The sequence below is a fragment of the Macaca fascicularis genome, chromosome 2, assembly GCF_037993035.2.
Source record: "Macaca fascicularis isolate 582-1 chromosome 2, T2T-MFA8v1.1".
Classification (NCBI taxonomy): domain Eukaryota; kingdom Metazoa; phylum Chordata; class Mammalia; order Primates; family Cercopithecidae; genus Macaca; species Macaca fascicularis.
The window spans coordinates 35,189,743-35,210,584 of record NC_088376.1 but is presented as its reverse complement, the minus strand read 5'-3'; the positions used below and the strand labels follow the sequence as shown (position 1 = coordinate 35,210,584).

The window sequence follows — 20,842 nt, the reverse complement described above, 5'->3', positions numbered from 1 at the left end:
GGCTATAGCAAAATCAATAAGAAGCTACTTGCTCCGACAGATAATACTTTGATTGCTCTGTCTCTTGGTTAATATGGCATCATCTACATAGAGGATCTGATTCATGAGATCTATACTGTTGGAAAAAATAACTTCCTGTGGACCTTCAAATTATCCTCTCAACAAGGTGGAATGAAGAAAAAGACCACCAATTTTGTAGAAGGTGGAGATGCTGACAACAGGGAAGACCAGATCCATAGGCCTATTAGAAGAATAAACGTGCCTACCACGATTATTTTTTCTAATCTTGTCCATTAATAAACAGTACCTGCTCTCAAATTGAAAAAAAACCCACAAAACCGAAAAGTATTATTAAGATTAATGTAGTCTGTTTCTTTTTCCTCTTTGTGGCTGCTAGGAAATTTAAGATGGCATAGGTAGCTTGCATTCACAGTCCACATTCCATGGCCACTGGACAGTGCTGGCCTGGAGCCGGAGCCAAGTCAGGGAGACATAATGACCATCAGGCCAGGAGCAAAGTGCCAACCTTTCCAGAAAGTGTGAGATTCTCCTCATTATAAGCTTGTGGCTTAAGTGGCTGGGGGGGTACAGATTCCTTGAATGTGGTATTTATTCACATAGTTTTCATTTTCTGTCCTGACAAAAACTTGGTGATGTTTGAATGATTATAGAACAAATGGGATTGTGGTTTATGTTTCCTATTACGCATATTTGGCAGTTGAATTACGACATTAGATTGGGACATGGTGAGAGGGGGCAGGATACGGGGTAGGAGGAGGGGAGCAAGTTACAAAAGGCCCTAGTTCTAGGAAGCTGGGCTGAGTTGTTCTGTTTAACTTCTTCTTCCTTTTATTCCTATGGTTTTATGATTGCAAATTGGCAGTGGCAGGGCAGCTCTGACTATATTTGCTAGAAGCAGATGTCCACATTAATTTAGATGTTTAGGGATTGAAAATCATAGAGGGTGGCACTAGGAAATATAGAAAATGCCAATGAAAATTTTTGTCAGGCAAATTAAATCTTTGCAAGTCCCCTGACTTCTGAAAACTATTTACAGAACTGGATTCTGAAAGTGGGACATCTTTTTATAACATAAAATATCTGGGGATTTCAAGGTTTAGATCTGGGACTTTTAAGTCCTGGGTTTGATCTGCTAACCCCTCTCTCTTCCCTCCCTCCATTACTTAACCTTTTCCCCCTGAAGTTCCTGGAAAGCAAAGAAACTTTCATGAAAGCAAAGGAAATAAAAATTTAAGACCTTCTAGAGGCCAAGAGCTTGGTCAATGGTAAAATAACCCGATCTTTACCAAGCTCCATTTAAAATGTTTATTCTAACCATGTCAAATTGAAGAATCGGTTCTCAGCTGTAGGATCCACCATCTGTTGATTTCCATTTTTTCTTCCTGATCTCACCACCCACTGCCTGGGATGCCACATTGCCCTTCACAGATGCTTTGCCACCTGATTCTAAGATGTGACATCCAAGATCTCAAGCCAGAAAAGGAGTTGCTGCCACATCTTGTATGAACTAGCAATCAAGTGGCTATTTCATCTAGCCCATTAGCCCTCCACCCACCCCCTTGGTCTTTCACTTGGCATTACTTTCAGTATCTTGAGGATTATTGTAGCACCATGTAACACATGGCCTTTCAGTGAGAAGAGTGTTGATGGCGTTGCCTGGCAGAAGGAAGTAGAGAGCAGAGGCTTAGGGGCTGTGTGCCAGATGGCATTTTGGGAGAAGCAGAACATCTCACTTCTTTGAAGGCTTGAGATTTCAGGTCCAAAGGAGACTGAGTGTGTAGGAGGAGTGGTAGCTACTGACCAGGAAGTTGTTGCTTGCTGCACTCCCCTCCTGATAGGGAATCCTGGATTGCCTGGAGAGGGGTCTGAGGCAATTGTATCTGGTTTGGGGTTCTACCAAGTGAAGCTGGAGATTTGTAAAAGCTTGTCATCCATTGATCATTGGTCCTTGTACCATACCAATGTGGAGATGGAGATGTAGTGCAATTTGCTAGATTTAGGTGCCAAAACAAAAAAATCAGAAGTCTCAGGCTCATCTCAACAGATTATAATGCTAAGTGTCAAGTATTAGACTATGACTTCATTCTCCTTATTTACTGCCGAATTATAGTCATGTTATGCACCATTGTGTTTGTACTGTTTTGAGATTCAGCTATAAGGCAGTGCAGTTTATCAGAGCAAATCAAAGCAGGTGAGAGGAAGGACAGGTTTGGGTGTTTGATGGTGGTGAGGGATAGTCAGCAAGACAGAAAGGAACAGGACCCAAGGGCACTGCAATCTCTCATCCTGGTTGAGGCGTTAGATGGTAGAATGCCCCAACAAGTACAGCAATGATGGGAAATACAGGCAGATAGTTCCAGCTAGGGCTGGAATGATCTAAAGACTTGTTCACTCACATATCTTGTTGGACCTTAGTTGGGGCTGTTGGTCTGAATACCTACATAGAGACTGGTGATAGTGGGACATCAGCCTCAGGTGTTCAGCTTTTCCATGTGGCAGCTTGGACTTCCTCATAGCATGGTGGCTGGGATCCAAGAGAAAGGATCCCAGGAGACGGAGGTAGAAGCTGCACGTCCTTTTCAGACCTAGCCTCAGAAGTCACACAGCATTACTTTTGTCATAGCCTGTTGGTGTAGAAGTCCCGAGCCGCTGGCCTGAATTAAATGGAGGAAACATTCAATGAGAAACACATTAAAGAAACTGGGGTCATATGTTAAAACACAATCTGTCTTATGACCACAATTGCTTACTTTCCTCCCACATGCAAAGTATATTCACTTCACCAAAGACTCTAGAAAAATCTTATTCCATTATTAAATCAGGCTCAGACTCAAGGTCCACATGCAATTGAGGCTCCTGCAGTGTGGTTCCTCAAGTCCATCTTCTTGAGTACTATCCTTCTCAGTCTGAAAACCTGTAAATTAAAGAGACTGATGATCTGTCCTATGGTGGTGGAACAGGAATAGGATAACTGCAGTAGATACTCCCATTCAGAAAGAGAGAAAATAGGAGGCACACAGCAGACACTGGTTCACAGCAATTCTGAAATCCCCAAGGCACATGTGGCTGATTCCTTTATTAGGGCTTAGTTTGCTATTATACTTACTATCTGAGAATGATCTCCCATGGCTCTAGTCTCTGCCCTCTAGGCTCTGAGTTACTCTTCCTTGTCCTTGAGAAATGGACTCAGGTAATTCTAGGAGATTTGAGAAGAGAGGAAGCTAGTACCTGGCTCACTTGTTCATAGGGAGCAGAACTCTGGACCTTGGGTTTGGTTCTGGAGCAGGGATCTGGCAGTCCCTGGGCATAGAGACTGGTGATAATGAAACATATGGACCTGGTTCCTATAGTGGGGAGTAGACAGACATTAATGTCTCAGGCCCCTTACACAAAATGAGGGACTGGGCTTAGGTATTCTTTAGCTCAGGTAGGGTAGAGGACCCAGATAAATAAGGGAGTTTCCCTGTAAGGAAAAGATTAAAGCTATTTCAGTCCATGGGAGCTTGGTCAAATTGACAAAAGATATGCATAGTTCTTTTTTTTCTCAAGCCAAATTCACTTCCTAGAAGAAAATCAGGGCCCTTTGAGAGCTGAATTGCTTTCAGCAACATTAATATAATACATTAACCTGCTGTTCCTAGGTGATATAATCAAGGAGTTTTAAATTGAGGTAGTTTTCCTTCAGAGCTGCTAGAATATTTTAATTATTTCCTTATGGTATGTATTTCGCTTACTTCCAAATGGGATTGAGACAGTATACATCTAAAAAGATTATCAAAACAAAAATAAAGGATCAAAAACTATATAAATAAGTGTGCTAAGACTTAGAATTAATTTAGTAACAATGATTGAATATTAAATGTGCTCTAAGCTTCATTCCAGAACATACTTTCATACAGCTGTGTCTATGTTTGGTATGTCTTTGAACATGCATAACAGTGTAAGTGTTTGCTTCTGGAAATACTTCCAACTTCTTTAAAGGTAAAGCAACTCATTTATTTAGAATGGAATGTTTGAAGTTGGAGGAGTCTTGAGAGATCATCGACGCCAGCTTCTTCTCTCTGCAGCTGAAGGCTGGAGGATCCAGAGGGATTCAGGGGCTTGCCCAAAGGTCAGACTGATTGATCAGAGTTGATGTTGACTTCATAGCCCAATGTTCTTTCCTGTATACCATAAAGGAGCAATTCTTTTTTTTTTTTAAGGTGGAGTTTCATTCTTCTTGCCCAGGCTGGAGTGCAATGGTGCAATCTCGGCTCACTGCAACCTCCACCTCCCGGGTTCAAGCAATTCTCTTGCCTTAGTCTCCCAAGTAGCTGGGACTACAGGCATGCGCCACCACGCCCAGCTAATTTTGTATTTTTACTAGAGATTGGGTTTCTCCATGTTGGCCAGGCTGGTCTTGAACTCCCGACCTCAGGTGATCCACCCACTTCAGCCTCCCAAAGTGCTGGTATTACAGGTGTGAGCCACCGCACCCAGCCCATAAAGGAGCAATTCTTAGAGCTGACGTTTTCAGAGTCACTGCTAATTAATAATTTAATGAGAAAGGAAAAAACTATATATTTGCAATAAAAAATTATGATTTGATACACACAGATCTGATTTTAGATATGAAGTGGCTCTAAACACACACGAACCAGCAGGCTCATGGCTGGACAGTGGTGAATACAGGGGGACAGAAGGAGTAGAATAGAGACAGGCTTAAGGGTGAAATTGTGAGGAGAGATCCCTGAGGGAGGCCAGAAGTTGTCCTCCTGGTCCCTGCACACAGTGAGGCTCCAGAGAAGGTGAGAAGTCAAGTCTGGATGCCACTACTCTCCTCTTCAGCCATTTAATGAAGTGAAAGCCATTACAAGTAAGATTTGGTCAAATCAAAGAATTTCAGTCTTGCATGTTATTTTTTGACTTACTTCCAAGGAATTATAATTCAATCAGAGAAGAAGAACCATATAAGTGATATAACATATTTATTATAGGGATGAGATCTCACACAATTGTGGGAACTTGGTGAGAGTATAGGTAAGTCTGTTGCTCCTGTGTCTAGTGCTGGGCTTGAAGTCGGCAAGGCCAGAAGTCTGGAAAGGAAGATCAATATGAAGTGGGAGAGAGAAAGGATGAATTGGAACCCACATCAGTCTCTCAATGCTTCCAAACCTCCAACTCCAACAATGTTGGGATTTGCAGAATGGCTGGCTCATTTCACCCCAAAGCTGCTCACAAACTTGGCCCAGGATTCAGAGAAGCTAAAGAGGAGATCCAGTAGGAAGTGGAGGAACTATGGGCCTGCAGCTGCCCTGATGGACAAAGTGAGCCACAAGATCAGTGATTACGGGCAGACTGCAACAGCACCTGCTTCTACACCTCTATCTCATTGTAAACATGCTGCTGCCTCACTTCCACCTTCACATCTGCACATTTTCTTGTGGGCAACTCTGATAGACAACCATGCAGAGAAGGGAATTCTGGGAGATGTATTTCCAGCTTAGCTAAGTTGATTTCATACAATCCACTACGTCCATGAATTTAATTATTCTCCTTATTCTCCAAATAATCTTATATTCAGTGCACTAGCCAAAGGGTTGGTAAGCTTGCTATTTTTTTTTTTAATTCTTAGGAAAGCTTAGAGAGGGAGAGTATATCAGAAAAAAAAAAGACATTTCATTAAACAAATTAGCAGAAGCATTCATGGAGGGACACACTGATCTCACTGATATGGTGGTCACACAGTAACTTTTAAGGAACAAACCTTTCTCATAAAACAAGGCACATCTCTACCTGAAATTGTAACCACTGGACTAGAACAAAGTAATCTGAGCAGCTTGAATGCACCTTGTAAAAGGGTTTTTGTTTCATTTAGAAAATAACTTGAACCCTGGGAAAATCTGGGTCAACTTGAGAGAGAGAAAGAAAGAGGAAGGGGAAGAGAGAAGAGAGAGAGAATTAGTTTGAGAGTGAATTTTAGAGTAAAATGTAACACATTTTATGACCTCCAGGCTATAATAGAGCAGTCTCCCCTGAAGGCTTTTGAGAGGTAAACTGCAAAGCATTGACTAAATATATCATTTGGCCAACTTTTCTATGACAATTTAGTTTGGTGCCCTTTGACTGGGACATTCTTTTTTTTTTTTTCCTTTAAAAAAATAAAATAAAACTAACATGTACCTCTCACCTGGCTGAAGGCGTAACAAAAACTTGAAAGACTTCCCTAGACCACAGTGCCAACGGAGTGGGAAATCTGGGCACAAGGCCTAAATCCAGATGCTACTTCTCCAAGACCAGAAAATAGACTAATATTATTAGCTGTTAATATTATTAGGTGTTAAGTGAATAATGAAAAGGGCTAAAGGACACCATGACTATCAGGGAAATAAAGAATGCCAGGTGGTGGGATGCCCTGTTGCGGGCAGAGAGAGGCGTTTGAGTTTGCGATTGAGTTGAAGGAAGAGTTTGTCTTGGTCTGTGGATCAGGCACCATCTGTTCACTAAGTTAGAGGTTGCAGAGCAGCTTATCCTCAAGTGAGATAACACGTGCCTGTGCTTGCTATTACTTTCTTGAGATGGTTTACTTCATTACACAAATTCTTTCTAATATTAGACCATAGTTTTTTTTTATTGTGGTAAAACATTATATAGCATTAAATTTACCATATTAGGCATTTTAAGTGTATAGTTCAAGAGCATTAAGTACATTCACATCATTGTGCAACACAGTTCTAGAACCTTTTATCTTGCAAAATTGAAAATTGAAACTCTATACCAACTAAACACTAATTTTTGCCTCCCCAACCACTTAGCCCTTTGGCAACCACATTTCTACTTTCTGTTTCTATGGTTTTTACTGCTTAAGATACTTCATAGGTTAGACTTCTACAATATTTATCCTTCTGCAACTGGCTTATTTCACTTGGCATAACTTGAGGTTCATCCATGATGAGGCATGGGACAGAATTTCCTTATTTTTAAAGGCTGAGTAATATTCCACATTTTCTTTATTCATTAATCTGTTGATGAACATTTGGGTGACTTCCACCTCTTGGCTCTGTGAATAATGCTGCAATGAACATAGATCTGCAACTATCTTTTGAGATCCTGCTTTGAATTCTTTTGGATAATACCCAGAAGTAGAATTGTTGGATCATATGGTAATTTTATTTCTAATTTTTTGAGAAACCTCCATGTTATCTTCCATAATAATTACACATTCTCACCAACAGTACACAAGAGTTTCAATTTCTCCACATCCTCAACAACCCTTGTTATTTTGTTCTTTTGATACTGGTTATTGTAACAGGTGTGAGGCAATGTCTCATTGTGGTTTTGATTTGCATTTACTTATAATTAGGGATGTTAAGCATCTTTTCATAGGACATAGACATTTATAAGAACAAATATTTTGTGCAAACTAATATGGGGAAAAATTAAGGTAGTAAGGTTGAGGGTGAATCTTGTGTCCGTGGTAAGAACATATTTTCTTCTTAATGTAGGATTGTATTTGAAACCTCTCACACAGTTTAATCATTTTGTTCTGCCATTATTTGGCCATCCTTGTACTTTCTGACTTGGTCCTCCATGAGAAAGTAACATTTGAATTTGTGAGCCATTAATTGTCAGGATTAGAAAAAATTTAGTAGATCTTCTAATTGGAACATCTGCATTTTACAGTTGAGTAAACTTTGGATTAAAAAGTGAAAAAAATTCAATTGAGGAGCAATATCTTGATATAAGGGGAAAACCCTTCTGATTACTGAAAATTTTAATTTTTTCCTGGCTTCATTCAGGTATAATTGGCTAATAAAATTGTGTATATTTAAGATATACAATGTTATAATTTTATATACATATACATTGTGCAATGATTATTACAATCAAGTTAGTTAACACTTCCATTACCTTACATAGTTACCATTTTTAAAAATTGTGAGAACCTTTAAGATTTACTTTCTAGGCAAATTTCAAGTATATAATACAGCATTTATTATTACCTATAGACACAATGTTGTACATTAGATCCAAAGAACTTATTCATGCTATAACGGAAAGTTTTTAACCATTTGACCAATATCACCCTATTTCTCCCACTGCTAAGCACCCAGCAACCACCATCCTACTCCACATCTATAAGTTCGACTGTTTTTTAGATTCCTCACATAAGTGAGATCATATAGTATTTCTCTTTCTCTGTCCAACTTTTTCACTTAGCATGATGCTCTCAAGTTGCATCCATGTTATCACAAATAGCAAGATTTCCTTCTTTTTAATAGCTGAATAATATTCCATTGTGCTTATGTGTGTGTATATAAATATGTGTATATATAAGTATATACATATATACTTATATATAAGTATATATGTGTATATATAAGTATATACATATATATTTATATATAAGTATATACATATATATTTATATATAAGTATATATGTGTATATATAAGTATATACATATATATTTATATATAAGTATATATGTGTATATATAAGTATATACATATATATTTATATATAAGTATATATGTGTATATATAAGTATATACATATATATTTATATATAAGTATATATGTGTATATATAAGTATATACATATATATTTATAAGTGTATATACATATAAGTATATATATGTATGTGTATATATATTTTTTATATATACACACACACATACTTTCTTTATCCATTCATCTGTTGCTGACACTTAGGTTGTTTCCATATCTTTGCTATTGTGAATAATGCTTCAATAAAAATGAGGGTGCAGATATCTCTTTGAGATACTGATTTCTTTTCCTGTGGATATGAAACCTGAGGTTTTCTTCATGTCCTCGCTAACACTTGTTATTTCTTGTCCTTTTGCTAATAGTCACCCTAACAGGTGTGAAGTGATATTTCATTTGATTTGCATTTCTATGATGATTGATGATGTTGAGAACTTTTTTTATGTAATTGATGACTGTTTGTATGCCATCTTTGAGAAAATGTCTATTTATGTTCTTTGCCCACTTTTTAATTGAACTATTTGTTTTTTTTTTCTATTGAATTGTATGAGTTCTTACATATTTTGGATATTAACCCCTTGTCAGATACGTGGTTTGGAAATATTTTATCCCATTCTGTAAGTTGCCTTTTCATTTTTTAATTGTCTCTTTTGCAGTGCAGAAGCTTTGAAAAACTTAAATTCTAGTTTCCATTATTAAATAGGGTTATGGAATCTAGAAATATTAGGAGGTTTCAGTTTCTAAAACTCTGTGGTTGAACATATTTTGAATAATTGCCACAATTTTTCTGAGATCTCTGCAAGATGTTTTGTTTTGTAATCCCCTCCTTTTTTGTGGCTCTGATGAAAATCTTTGAGTGCTAAGCTTTGGAATCGGACCAGATTGTTTGACTTATATACCTTATAATGAAAACAAACATTAACTTTTACTTTTGCTTATGTTTTGAGAGCACTGAGAGCAAATTCATATATGTGGCCTCATGATGGCAGAGGGTTAGGAATATAAGAGCAGATCAGTTCGGCTCCTGTCTTGTGGCAGGTGCTGTTTTGGGCCTCATGGGGTTTATACCATCTCAACAAATATGGACAGGATCCTCAAAACTAGTGCAGACCTGACTATTCTTCCCAAGTATTCTGTGTGTATTAGTCAGGGTTCTCTAGAGAAAAAGAACCAAATACGTACGTGTGTGCGCATACACACACACAAATATATATACACACACACACACGCATATACACACACGTATATGTATATAGGTATATGCTTGCACACACACACACACATGTATACATATAGAAAGACATTTATTAAGAGGAGTTAGCTCATATGATTATAGAGGCTGAGAAAGCCCAAGATCTCTAGTTAGCAAGCTGGAGACCCAGGATTGCTGATGGTAGTTTCAGGCTGAAAGTCAGCAGGTTGGAGACCCAAGAAAAGCTGATGTTTCATTCTGAGTCCAGAGGATGGAAAAGACTGATGTCCCAGCTCAAAGCAGTCAGGCCAGAGGAGTCCCCTCTCACTCAGCATTTTTGCTGTATTTGGATTTCAACTTGATTGGAGGAAACTCACCTACATTAGGGAGGGCAATCTGCATTACTCAGTCTGCTCATTCAAATGTTAATCTCATCCAGAAACACCTTCACAGATACCCAGAATAACATTTAACCAAATATCTGAACACCCAGAGGCCCAGTCAGGTTAAAATATTAAATTAATAAGTAACTATGGTTACCACTGAGGGTTTCCAGGATGACTTTGGGGACGTATGGACAAGTTGGCTAGCTGTGTGACCTTGGGCAAGTTATTTAACTTCACTGTGCCTCAGTTTTCTCATTTGTAAGGTAAAGATGATAATATTTCCTCCCTCATTGGATTGTCTTGAGGATTAAATGAATTAGTATTAGTAAAGTGTTGAGAAGCATACATGGCAAGTTGTAAATGGAACATGTTAAATATAATTTTAACATACTTTAATAGTTTTATCTATTTATTTTGATGTACAGTAAAAAGAAATACAACTAGCATGATTTCAAGGATATTTTTGGTCAGGGTGAGGCTAAGTAAAAAAGCAGTAAGTTGATCGCAAGACACATATTAAGTAAACACTACTATAGGAGGTATATGGAAATGATAGAAACTGTGACAATGGTAAAAACAAGTGATAATGTTTAGAAAATACCCAATTTTCTGAGGAATTTCCTGGAACTGAAAGCTTTCCTTGGATGTAGAACATTTAGTACTAAAACGGGGTAAGTCCCCAGCAAACCAGGATGGTTGGTCAACCTGTATACAACTACAGCCTGATATTTATCCCACAAGCATTTTTTTGAACACTTGTATTGTTTCAGGCAGTGGGAGCTTCCAAAGGACCCCCACCTCTAATGGGCTCTAAGTAGAGTGGACCCCAGTCCACATCCTGCCACTGACATGCTTGTGATTTTAAGTAAGGCTCTTTGGCTTCTCTCAACCTGTGTTTTTTAGTGTACAAAAAGAAGTGGATGAAATAATGATCTCTAAAACCCTTCCAGCACTGGAGTTCTTTGATATGAAGCACACAGTACGTCTGCTACTGTTAAAATCTCCACTCCCACTGATGGCCAGCATGAGGAAAGAACAACGAGCAAAACATGCATTGTGATTCTTTTCTTAGCATTCAGTTCCAGCCTAAGGCAGGGGAGCCTCTTCTATGCTCCCAACCAACCAAAACTCTGACACAAAATGATCATCCCAAATGTAGGATCCGTTGGAAATGCCTGAATAATGTAAGTGGCCTAGGAAATTGGCAGAAGAAAGACTCAAACATGTAAGATTTACATAAGAAGCACCTGCACAATTTATTAGGGTGAGAGGAGATGTTTATGAGGTCAGGAAATACAGGTTGCTATAATTGTGCTTGTGTTTACAAGTTGAAAATAAATCTTTGGTGGTAGGACCAGGATAAATTATTTACTTGGTTGATTAAGAGACTCTCATCTCGAGTCTTGTTTCTCTTCATCAAATAACCTTTCAAAGTCGACAGTGTTCCACATTTCAGGCAAGTTATGTTACACAAGAGTGTAACTCACTGACCATCTGTTTTTGTGTGACTAAAATCATCTTACAGTTGTGGCTTGGAAAAGCTATCTCACACAAATCGTTATTTATACATATTTTTTTCCAGAGTCAATTTAATGCAACAAATATCTGGAGTGCCAGTTATGAGCTCAATTCTGTGAAGTCATGAAGAGGAATAAGAATCTCAGTTGCTAGGAGCCTTGGCTAAGAGAAACTCGACAGGAATCCAGTCATCCACATTATAGTGATGTTGCCATTTGTGGAGAATCCGATTATTTTTACTTGCAACTGAGGTTTGCCTTCTGTGAGATATGGTGGATAGGAATAAGGCTCTGGGTACTGGCCAGTCTAAGAAGAGTTTCTTGGCTCCTGAGAACTAAGTTCTCAGGAGTCCTGTCTTTTTTCATAATAAACCTCTTCTAAAGCTTGTAATGCCCAGACTTCCTTCAGACAACATTCTAATTATAGCTCCCCTGAGTCACTGGAGGTTTTTAGAATCAGAATGTTGAGAGACAGAGAGAGAGAGAGATAGACTATAAAAGCAAGCTTACTGGTGTGGGGGTATAGCTCAGGGGTAGAGCATTTGACTGCAGATCAAGAGGTCCCTGGTTCAAATCCAGGTGCCCCCTGTGCATTTGTGTTTTTGTTTCAGAAGAACATGGATTGACTTTGACTTCTTATCTTCTATGGCTCATGGCTGATTGAATAATAACTAATGTCCCTTGCTTGCATTCTTAGTACATGCCAGTCTAGGCCCTTTACATTGGCTCTCCTCTATTTCTGACCACAGTTTTACAGGATAGATGCTTGTTTGTATTTCCATTTTACATGAGGAGGCTGAGAGTTGGAGATACTTAGTAATTCACTCAAGGTCAAAAAGCTATAAAGGGCAGATTCAGGATTTGAACACAGAGCACACACTCTCCCTGACTTAAGTATACTACACATACTGCTCTCCTAATGTTAAAATCTTCGTGACAAAATCCTACCAGGCAATGTTCCCACAGTCCTGTAATTACCCATAGAGTTTCAGAACCTGCTGGCTACAAGGAAAATCAAGGACTGAGTGACTGTGCCCACACTTTGCATTGCCCTGGGGAAAGCGAAGGAATAGAGTTTTATCCACAGAGCATTTTAGGGGAGGTGAACAAGAACTGGTCTGAAGTTTAAGGAACTGCACTTTTTCCTCTTTAAATCTTAAGGATTTCTATTGCCTTCCATCCCCTGTTCATTTCCTACAGCCAAGTACCCCCACATTGGGTAGCTTCACTCAGGACCCAGGCATGGAGCCAGAAGTCAGGTGTAACTCCCACCCACAATACAGGCAATGCTCTGTTTTTAGATCAGTCTGCACAACATACACTGGGCACCTACTGTGTACCAGAACCATGCCAAGTGTGAACCCAGAGGTGAATAAGACATTAGCCCCTGCCCTCATTCAGGGTGTAGGCATATAGAATAAGAAAATAGAGTGTATGAGCTGTACCTAGCTGTGATAGGTGCAGTAACACAGAAGAGGCAGTGATTACATCTGTCCAGAGGAGGGGAGGTGAAGGTAAGCATCTGGAGGAGCTGATGGATGGAGGGTGGAATGGAGGTGGAGTTGTGGAGAAGGGTGGTTGCAATTCCAGGCAGAGGAAACAGCGCAGCAGAGCTGGAGCCAGGTAGATGCAGATGCAGGCAGCTGGGGCACAAAATGTGACATGGGGAGTGTCAAAAGATAACACTGAAGCAGGCGAGGCAGGTAAAAATCAGAAGAGAAGAACTGCATGCTGTGCTAAGAGACTTGAAGTTTATTGTGAAGGCGTTTAAAGGGCAGTGATCTAGATGGACTTAGTTTTCCAACAGGCTGCTCTGGAAGCAGTGCAGAGTGGATGTGGGGGTGGAGGCCGGGAGGATATTTAGGAGGTGGTGGCATTGACAGTGCAGGGGTGGAGATGGATTTGAGCAACGTCAAAGATAAAATCAATAGCACCTAGTGATTCCCTGGAATTGGGGAGGAGAGGGTGGGAGGAGCCTAGAGTTGCCTTAAGTGTTTTGGTCTAGATGACTGAGTACAGGGTGGTGGCATCTCCGACCAAGACAGGAAGGAGACTGCTCAGCTAGTTAAGCAGGTGGGCTCTTCACACAGTCTGAGCCTATGCTGGAATCCTGGCCCCACCACCTGCTAGCTGTGTGACCTAGGGCTAGATATTCCAATCAATCTGTGCCTCAGTTTCCATCCTGTATACTACTACTAATGTGGATTTTATGGGATTTTTGTAACAATTACATGGGAGGTTGTCAGTAGAACTTTTAGTACCATGCCTGGCATATTGAAAATGCCCAACATATGTGAGCTATTATTATTACAACAAAGCAAAATAGATGGAGAGGCAGGTTTGGACAAGAAGATGATAAGCTTAGGTTTGGGTATACTGGGTTTGAAATCTGAGGCTCCGGTTGGGCATCAGATTGGGCAGGTGCTGGGAGTGGGTGTCTGGGGCCCTCAGACAGCTTGTGAGCTGGAGCTCTGGCTGCTGTTTGTTCTCTGGCTCCATGGCAGCTGACAGACCTCATCAGGGAAAATTTGTTGCACTGACAAAAATTTCCTTGACCTTTTGCTCAATCTTGGAGATGCACAAGATTGAGTTCTCAGATTGGAATGCAAAGGAATAGGAATCAGAGGTGTTCAAAATTGAATTTTGGGCTTTGGAACATCCAGGGTACTTTGTTTTTCTCTTTGGTGTTTTTTTGTTGTTGTTGTTGTTGTTTGTTTGTTTGTTTTTGTTTCTTGTTTGTTTGTTTTTACTCTGGAGTGAGATAGTTGGTCCTGGATGAGGTCCTTATTGAAAATTTGATGAAAATATGCACAATATACGATATGTGCAAATACATAATTTTGCCTATAATTTCAGAATTGAACATGAACATCTGAAGTCCATTTGTGGATACCCAGTTTAGATCCCTTCCATGTCCAATACTTGTTGGTAGCCCCTAATGCTCAAAACATTCATTGATGTATCCAGAGACCTATGGGCAACTGGTGGTGTATTTTTTAAAGCTGGAATAATAGACTGAGAATATAGCATTGAACTTCAGGTGTTGGGAAGAGAATGAGTATCCATGCTCTGGGAAAAACAAGAGATGGTACAGCTAGGAGGAGATTGGGGATGAGTTTAAATTCAAAAGGAATCTTAGACACCAGAGTATTTATGAGGTGTTTTGCAGGTCATAAAGATGGAATGAATGTTTATTTGAAGCCTATTGGTGTCAAGGGGGTGTAGCTCAGTGGTAGAGCATTTGACTGCAGATCAAGAGGTCCCTGGTTCAAATCCAGGTACCCCCTATGGCATACTTTTGCTCCTCCTGGCAGCTTCATTAAAAGTCCTGGACTAGGGTAAGGCAAGCAAGGTGCGTAAGGCTCAAAATTTAAGCAGATGCTTACTCTCAGGTTCATGCAAGTGCCTTGGCTCATTAGTTCTCTTACAGCAGAGCTACCATCTCACATAAACTCACCCTGCCTCTAATACGCACACACAAACCCAGTCATAAACCATGACACATACACACACACGTGTGGTTTCTTACATGTGTTTTTATCTCTTTTTTCCTGTATATTTAATCTTATTAACCAGGTACTTTTCTCTCCCTTTCTTCAAGTTTTTTATTTATTTTAGGTTTCATGGAAGAGTTTATAAATTCTGTAAATTTTAGATTTACAGAAGAATTGTTAAGATAGCAATAGAGAGGTTTTGTATACCCTTTACCTACCTTGCAACGTGTTAACATGTTACATAATCATGGTATATTTATCAAAACTATGAAATGAAATGTTTGAGGTGATGGATATGCTAATTACCCCAATATGATCATTATACACTGGATACATTTATCAAGATATCACACTGTATCACAATTATTGTATGTCCATTAAAGGTAATAATAAAATAAAAAAAGAACCTATGAAATAAATGCTGGTCCAACACTATTTTTTACTTTTTGTCAGTATAGACTAGATGTATATATTTATGGGTTACATGAGATATTTCGATACAGGCATGCAATGGTGCAACACTGTTAACCAAATGACAGACTATTCAGATTTCTCCAGTTTATTTTTTCTGCTACTTTTTTTTTTTTTTCTGCTCCAGGATTCAATCCAGGATACCATGTTGCATTTAGTTGCTATCGTTGTAACGTCTCAGTTAGACTGTGACAGTTTCTGAGTCTTTTCTTGTTTTTGTCACTTTTCTTTTAACCTTGACATTTACGAAAAATCCTGGTTAAATATTTTGCAGAATGTCCTTACTTTGGATTTGTCATGATTAGACTGGGGTTGTGAATTTTTAGAAAACCTATCACAAGGATAATGTGGCATTTTTTTCATATCACATCAGGGGTGGAAGATAAGGCCGCAACGATTTAAGGTTCTGCTATGCTGGTAAAACTTTTAGGGCTGGGTGTGGTGGCTCACGCCTGTAATCCCAGCACTCTGGGAGGCCTAGGTGGACAGATCATCTGAGGTCAGGAGTTCGAGACCAGCCTGGCCCACATGGTGAAACCCCACCTGTACTAAAAGTACAAAAATTAGCCAGGTGTGGTGGCTGGTGCCTGTAATTACAGCTACTCAGGAGGCTGAGGCAAGAGAATTGCTTGAACCAGGGGGGTGGAGGTTGCAGTGAGCTGAGATCGTGCCACTGCATTCCAGCCTGGGAGACGAGAGCAAGACTCTGTCTCAAACAAAACAAAACAACAAAAAAACAAACAAAACTTTTAGGAGTCCAGCATCTGGGGCACATCAGCATATGCCTTCTAAAGTGAAAGATGTAGCTATGCCTTACACTGCTCACCACACAGAACAAGGCCCATTGCTTGGTGGGCCACTTTGGATTTGGGTGGCAATGTGTTTTGATGTGCTTCTCTGTTATATTTACCAGATAACAATAACCCATAAGACTGTCAGGTTCCAGTGGATCTTGGACCAAGAAAAGGGTCTGCAGTAAGAGTAGACTACAGTGAAATCTGGTCTTCTATTTGAGTGTTATGACTTAGTATTGAAAGTGTATGTGTTTACACGTACGCTTATTATAGCACTATTCACAATAGCAAAGATATGGAATCAACCCAAATGCCCATCAGCGATAGACTGGATAAAGAAAATGTGGTACATATACACTGTGGAATACTATGTAGCCGGAAAAAGGAATGAGATCATGTCCTTTGCAGGGAATGGAGGGAGCTGGAAGCTGTTATCCTCTGTAAACTAACACAACAACAGAAAACCAAACACTACATGTTCTCATTTATAAGTGGGAGCTGAACAATGAGAACACACGGATGCAGGGAAGGGAACAACACACACTGGGGCCTGTCAGGGCGAGGGGGAGGAAGAGCATCAGGATAAATAGCTAATGCATACGGGGTTTAATACCCAGGTGATGGGTTGATAGGTGTAGCAAACAACCATGGCACACATTTACCTATGTAACAAACCTGCGTGTCCTGCACAGGTATCCCAGAACTTAAAATAAAATAAAATTAAGGGCTGGGCACGGTGGCTTATGCCTGTAATCCCAGCACTTTGGGAGGCCAAGGCGGGCCAATCGCTTGAGCTTAGGAATTTGAGACCAGCCTGGCCAACATGGCGAGGCAGAAGTTGCAGTGAGCTGAGATCACGCCACTGCATTCCAGCCTGGGCGACAGAGTAAGATTCTGTCTCAAAACAAAAAAACAAAACAACAACAACAACAAAAAATTAAGTTAAAAAATAAAAAAGAAAGTGTATGTGTCTAGAAGCTGAGAGTAGTTTGGTGGGGTAGGTTGTGGAGATGTTGGTCAAAGGATACAAAATTTCACCTAGACTGGAGGAAAAATTCAAGAGGTCTATTGTACAACATCGTGGTTATAGTTAATAAAAATGTATTTATACTTGAAAATTGCTGAGGATATGACTGAGGTGAGTCTCAATCAATTTAGAGGTTTATTTCGCCAAGGTTGAGGATGTGCCTGGGCAAAAGGAACACAAAATCACAGCGACATCTGTGATCTGTGCCGTTTTCAAAGAGGGTTTAGGGACTTCAATATTTAAAGGGGAGAGAGCAGGCAGTAGGGGATGCAGGACAGAAAAAGGGAAGCAGAGTTGATAAGAGGCAAGTGGTTGCACTCCTCTGAGGCTTTGAGCAGCGTTCACTGAATTCACATTTTACATGTGAAAAGAGGGGATAGAGAAATAGTCAACTATTCATTCATCGCTTTCTCCATGAATATGAATTTTTACACAAGATGAAGTAAAGATAGAGTACAGGAAGCAGCCAAATATACATTTGTCTCAGGTGAGCAGAGGGATGACTTCTAGTCCTATCTTTGTCCTGTACCTGTGAAAATACAGGACAACGTTGATTTACATTGTCAGGGTGAAATTCCCTAGAACTCTGTTTTAAGGTAAAGATCTTGGGACCCACAAGGAATTTCCTTCTGCGTAAATTGTTAGGGAGGCCTCCTAGGGTGGCATGTGAACTTCTGTCTTTGGAGCTACCTATTGAGAAACAAAATGGGAGACAGTTTTGCATAACTCAGTTCCCAAGCTTAACTTTTCCCTTTGACATAGTGAGTTTGGGTCCCTGAGATTTTATTTTTCTTTTACAAGATATACAGTCATGCATCACTTAACAGCAAGGTTAGGTTCTAAGAAATGTGTCCTTAGGTGACTTATTCATTGTGCAAACATCGTAGCAATGTACTTACACAAACCTATGGGATAGCCTATTGCTCCTAGGTTACAAGCCTGTACAGCATGTTACTGTACTGAACGCTGTAGGCAATTATAACACAATGGTAAGTATTCGTGTATCTAAGCATATCTAAAAGATAGAAAAGACAGAGTAAAAATGCCATATAAAAGATTAAAATGCAACTGTTGTATAGGGCACTTACCGTGAATGGAGCTTGCAGGACTGGAAGTTGTTCTGGGTTAAGTCACTGAGTGAGTGGTAAGTGAATATGAAGGCCCACACCATCACTGTACATTACTGTAGACTTTATAAACACTATATACTTAGGCTACAGTAAACTTATTTTATTTATTTATTTATTTTTGAGACAGAGTCTCGTTCTGTCACTCAGCTGGAGTGCAGTGGGGCAATCTCGGCTCACTGCAAGCTCCGCCTCCCAGGTTCATGTCATTCTCCTGCTTTGGCCTCCCAAGTAGCTGGAACTACAGGCGCTCACCACCACGCCCGGCTAATTTTTTGTATTTTTAGTGGAGACGGGGTTTCACCTGTTAGCCAGGATGGTCTTGATCTCCTGACCTTGTGATCCGCCCGCCTTGGCCTCCCAAAGTGCTGGGATAACAGGCGTAAGCCACTGCACCCGGCCTGTAAACTTATTTATAACAATTTATTTTTTTCAATAATAAATTAACTTTAGCTACTGTAACTTTTTTAGTAAACTTAAAAAAAATTTTAAAAACTGTTTGGCTCTTTTGTAATAGTACTTAGCTTAAAACACAAATACATTGTACAGATGTAGAAAAATATTTTCTTTCTTTATATCCTTATCCTATAAGCTTTTAAAAAATTTTACGATTTTACAATTTTTATTTTTTTATTTTAAAGAAATAGAGACTGAGTCTCACTATGTTGCCCAGGCTGGTCTTGAACTGGGCTCAAGGGATCCTTCTGCATTGGCCTCACAAAGTGCTGGGATTACAGGTGTTAGCCACAGCGCAGAGACCATTTGTTTTTTTACATTTCAAGCTTTTTGGTTACTAAGGTACAAATACACACATTAGCCTAGGCCTACACAGGGTCAGCATTGTCAGTATCACTGTCTTCTACCTCTACATCTTGTCCCAGCGGAAAGTCTTCAGGGGCAGTAACATGCATGGAGCTGTCATCTCCTGTGGCAACAATGCCTTCTTCTGGAATTCCTCCTGAAGGACCTGCCTGAGGCTGTTTTACAGTTAACTTTTTTTTTTTTTTAATAAGTAGGAGTACACTCTAAAGTAACAATAAAAAGCATAATATAGTTAATACCTACACCAGTAACATAGTGCTTTGTTATTATCAAGTATTATAGACTGTATGTAATTTTATGTGCTATACTTTTATACAAGTGGCAGCAAAGTAGGTTTGTTTATCCCAGTGTCCCCACACACGTATAAGTAATACATTGTCCTACAGTGGTATGACAGCTATGACTTCACTAGGCAATAGGAATTTTTCATTCCATTATAATCGTATGGGACCACTGACATACATGCAATCTGTTGTTGATGGAAACTTTGTTATGTGGCATGTGACTGTATAAACAAATATATTTCAAATTATTTAGAAACTACAGTAATTTATTATGAGACAAGAGTTAGGTTTTTCATATTTAAAAAGCAACTTATTTTTGTTTTTCTAAACAATTTTTGAAAGATTCAACCTTGAATTGAAGAAGACCACCTCGTCTATGCCTATCAAGTAAAACACAGAATCATTTTTTAACCATGTTTTTACTTTGAAAAAAAGTGTTTACTGCTCTGTCTTCGTTTCTAAAACTGTCCATGTGAATTTGTGATCTTTTCCCACTATAAAATCAAAATACCTTTATTGTATAAAACTTTAAACATACATCAAAGGATATAGGTAGAAAGAAATACAATTTGGCTGGATCTTAATCACTGTTTTTATTTTAACTGTTGTCATTTTTATTTGTAATTGTGTTCAGGCACATGAATGCGAGTGGGTTTTTTTGTGTGTAGATATTTAACAAAAATTGGAATACATATGCATCAGGCTTATCTTAAGCAGCATGTCAAATCTTTTTGGCCTTGACTATTTCTAAGGCCTTTGGCCACCAATTCTTCCCTGGCTGCCAGTGGGTAACCAGATGTGTGGGCTCTACAAACTGCACACAGACAAAAATCCTACTGTCCTTTACCTCTTGCCCACACTGGATGTCACTCACCTCCCACTCTTGGCTTCCCTCTTGCATTTGAGGTGTGTGAAGCCATGAGACCCACTTGGCGTCCCACATGCAGAATCTGGAAAGGTTGAGGAGTTAATGCACCACGAGGAAAACCTTTCACCAATGAGATACAAATATTGAGGGGTAAATTCTTCTCCTTGGGACAGACTGTCCCAGGATGCAGTACTTCGTACACTCACTTGAGAGAGAGCTTTACGAGATTAGGAAATCAGTTGCACTTGTTATCACGTGATGGCCAGCTTGGAAATACAACCTTGAGCTAACTTAACCCTGTTGTTCGGCTGCACCTTCTTTTACCTAACTCCTGCTCCCAGGGATTTCACT

General features: G+C 39.5%; 2 non-coding genes across 2 annotated transcripts; both read left to right on the top strand.

Moving 5' to 3' along the window:
* Positions 1–12,120: 12,120 nt before the first annotated feature.
* TRNAC-GCA (transfer RNA cysteine (anticodon GCA)) lies at positions 12,121–12,192 on the top strand. Its single transcript has one exon. It is a non-coding gene; the product is annotated as a tRNA-Cys (tRNA).
* Positions 12,193–14,819: 2,627 nt separating this feature from the next.
* TRNAC-GCA (transfer RNA cysteine (anticodon GCA)) lies at positions 14,820–14,891 on the top strand. Its single transcript has one exon. It is a non-coding gene; the product is annotated as a tRNA-Cys (tRNA).
* The last annotated feature ends 5,951 nt before the right edge of the window (positions 14,892–20,842 follow it).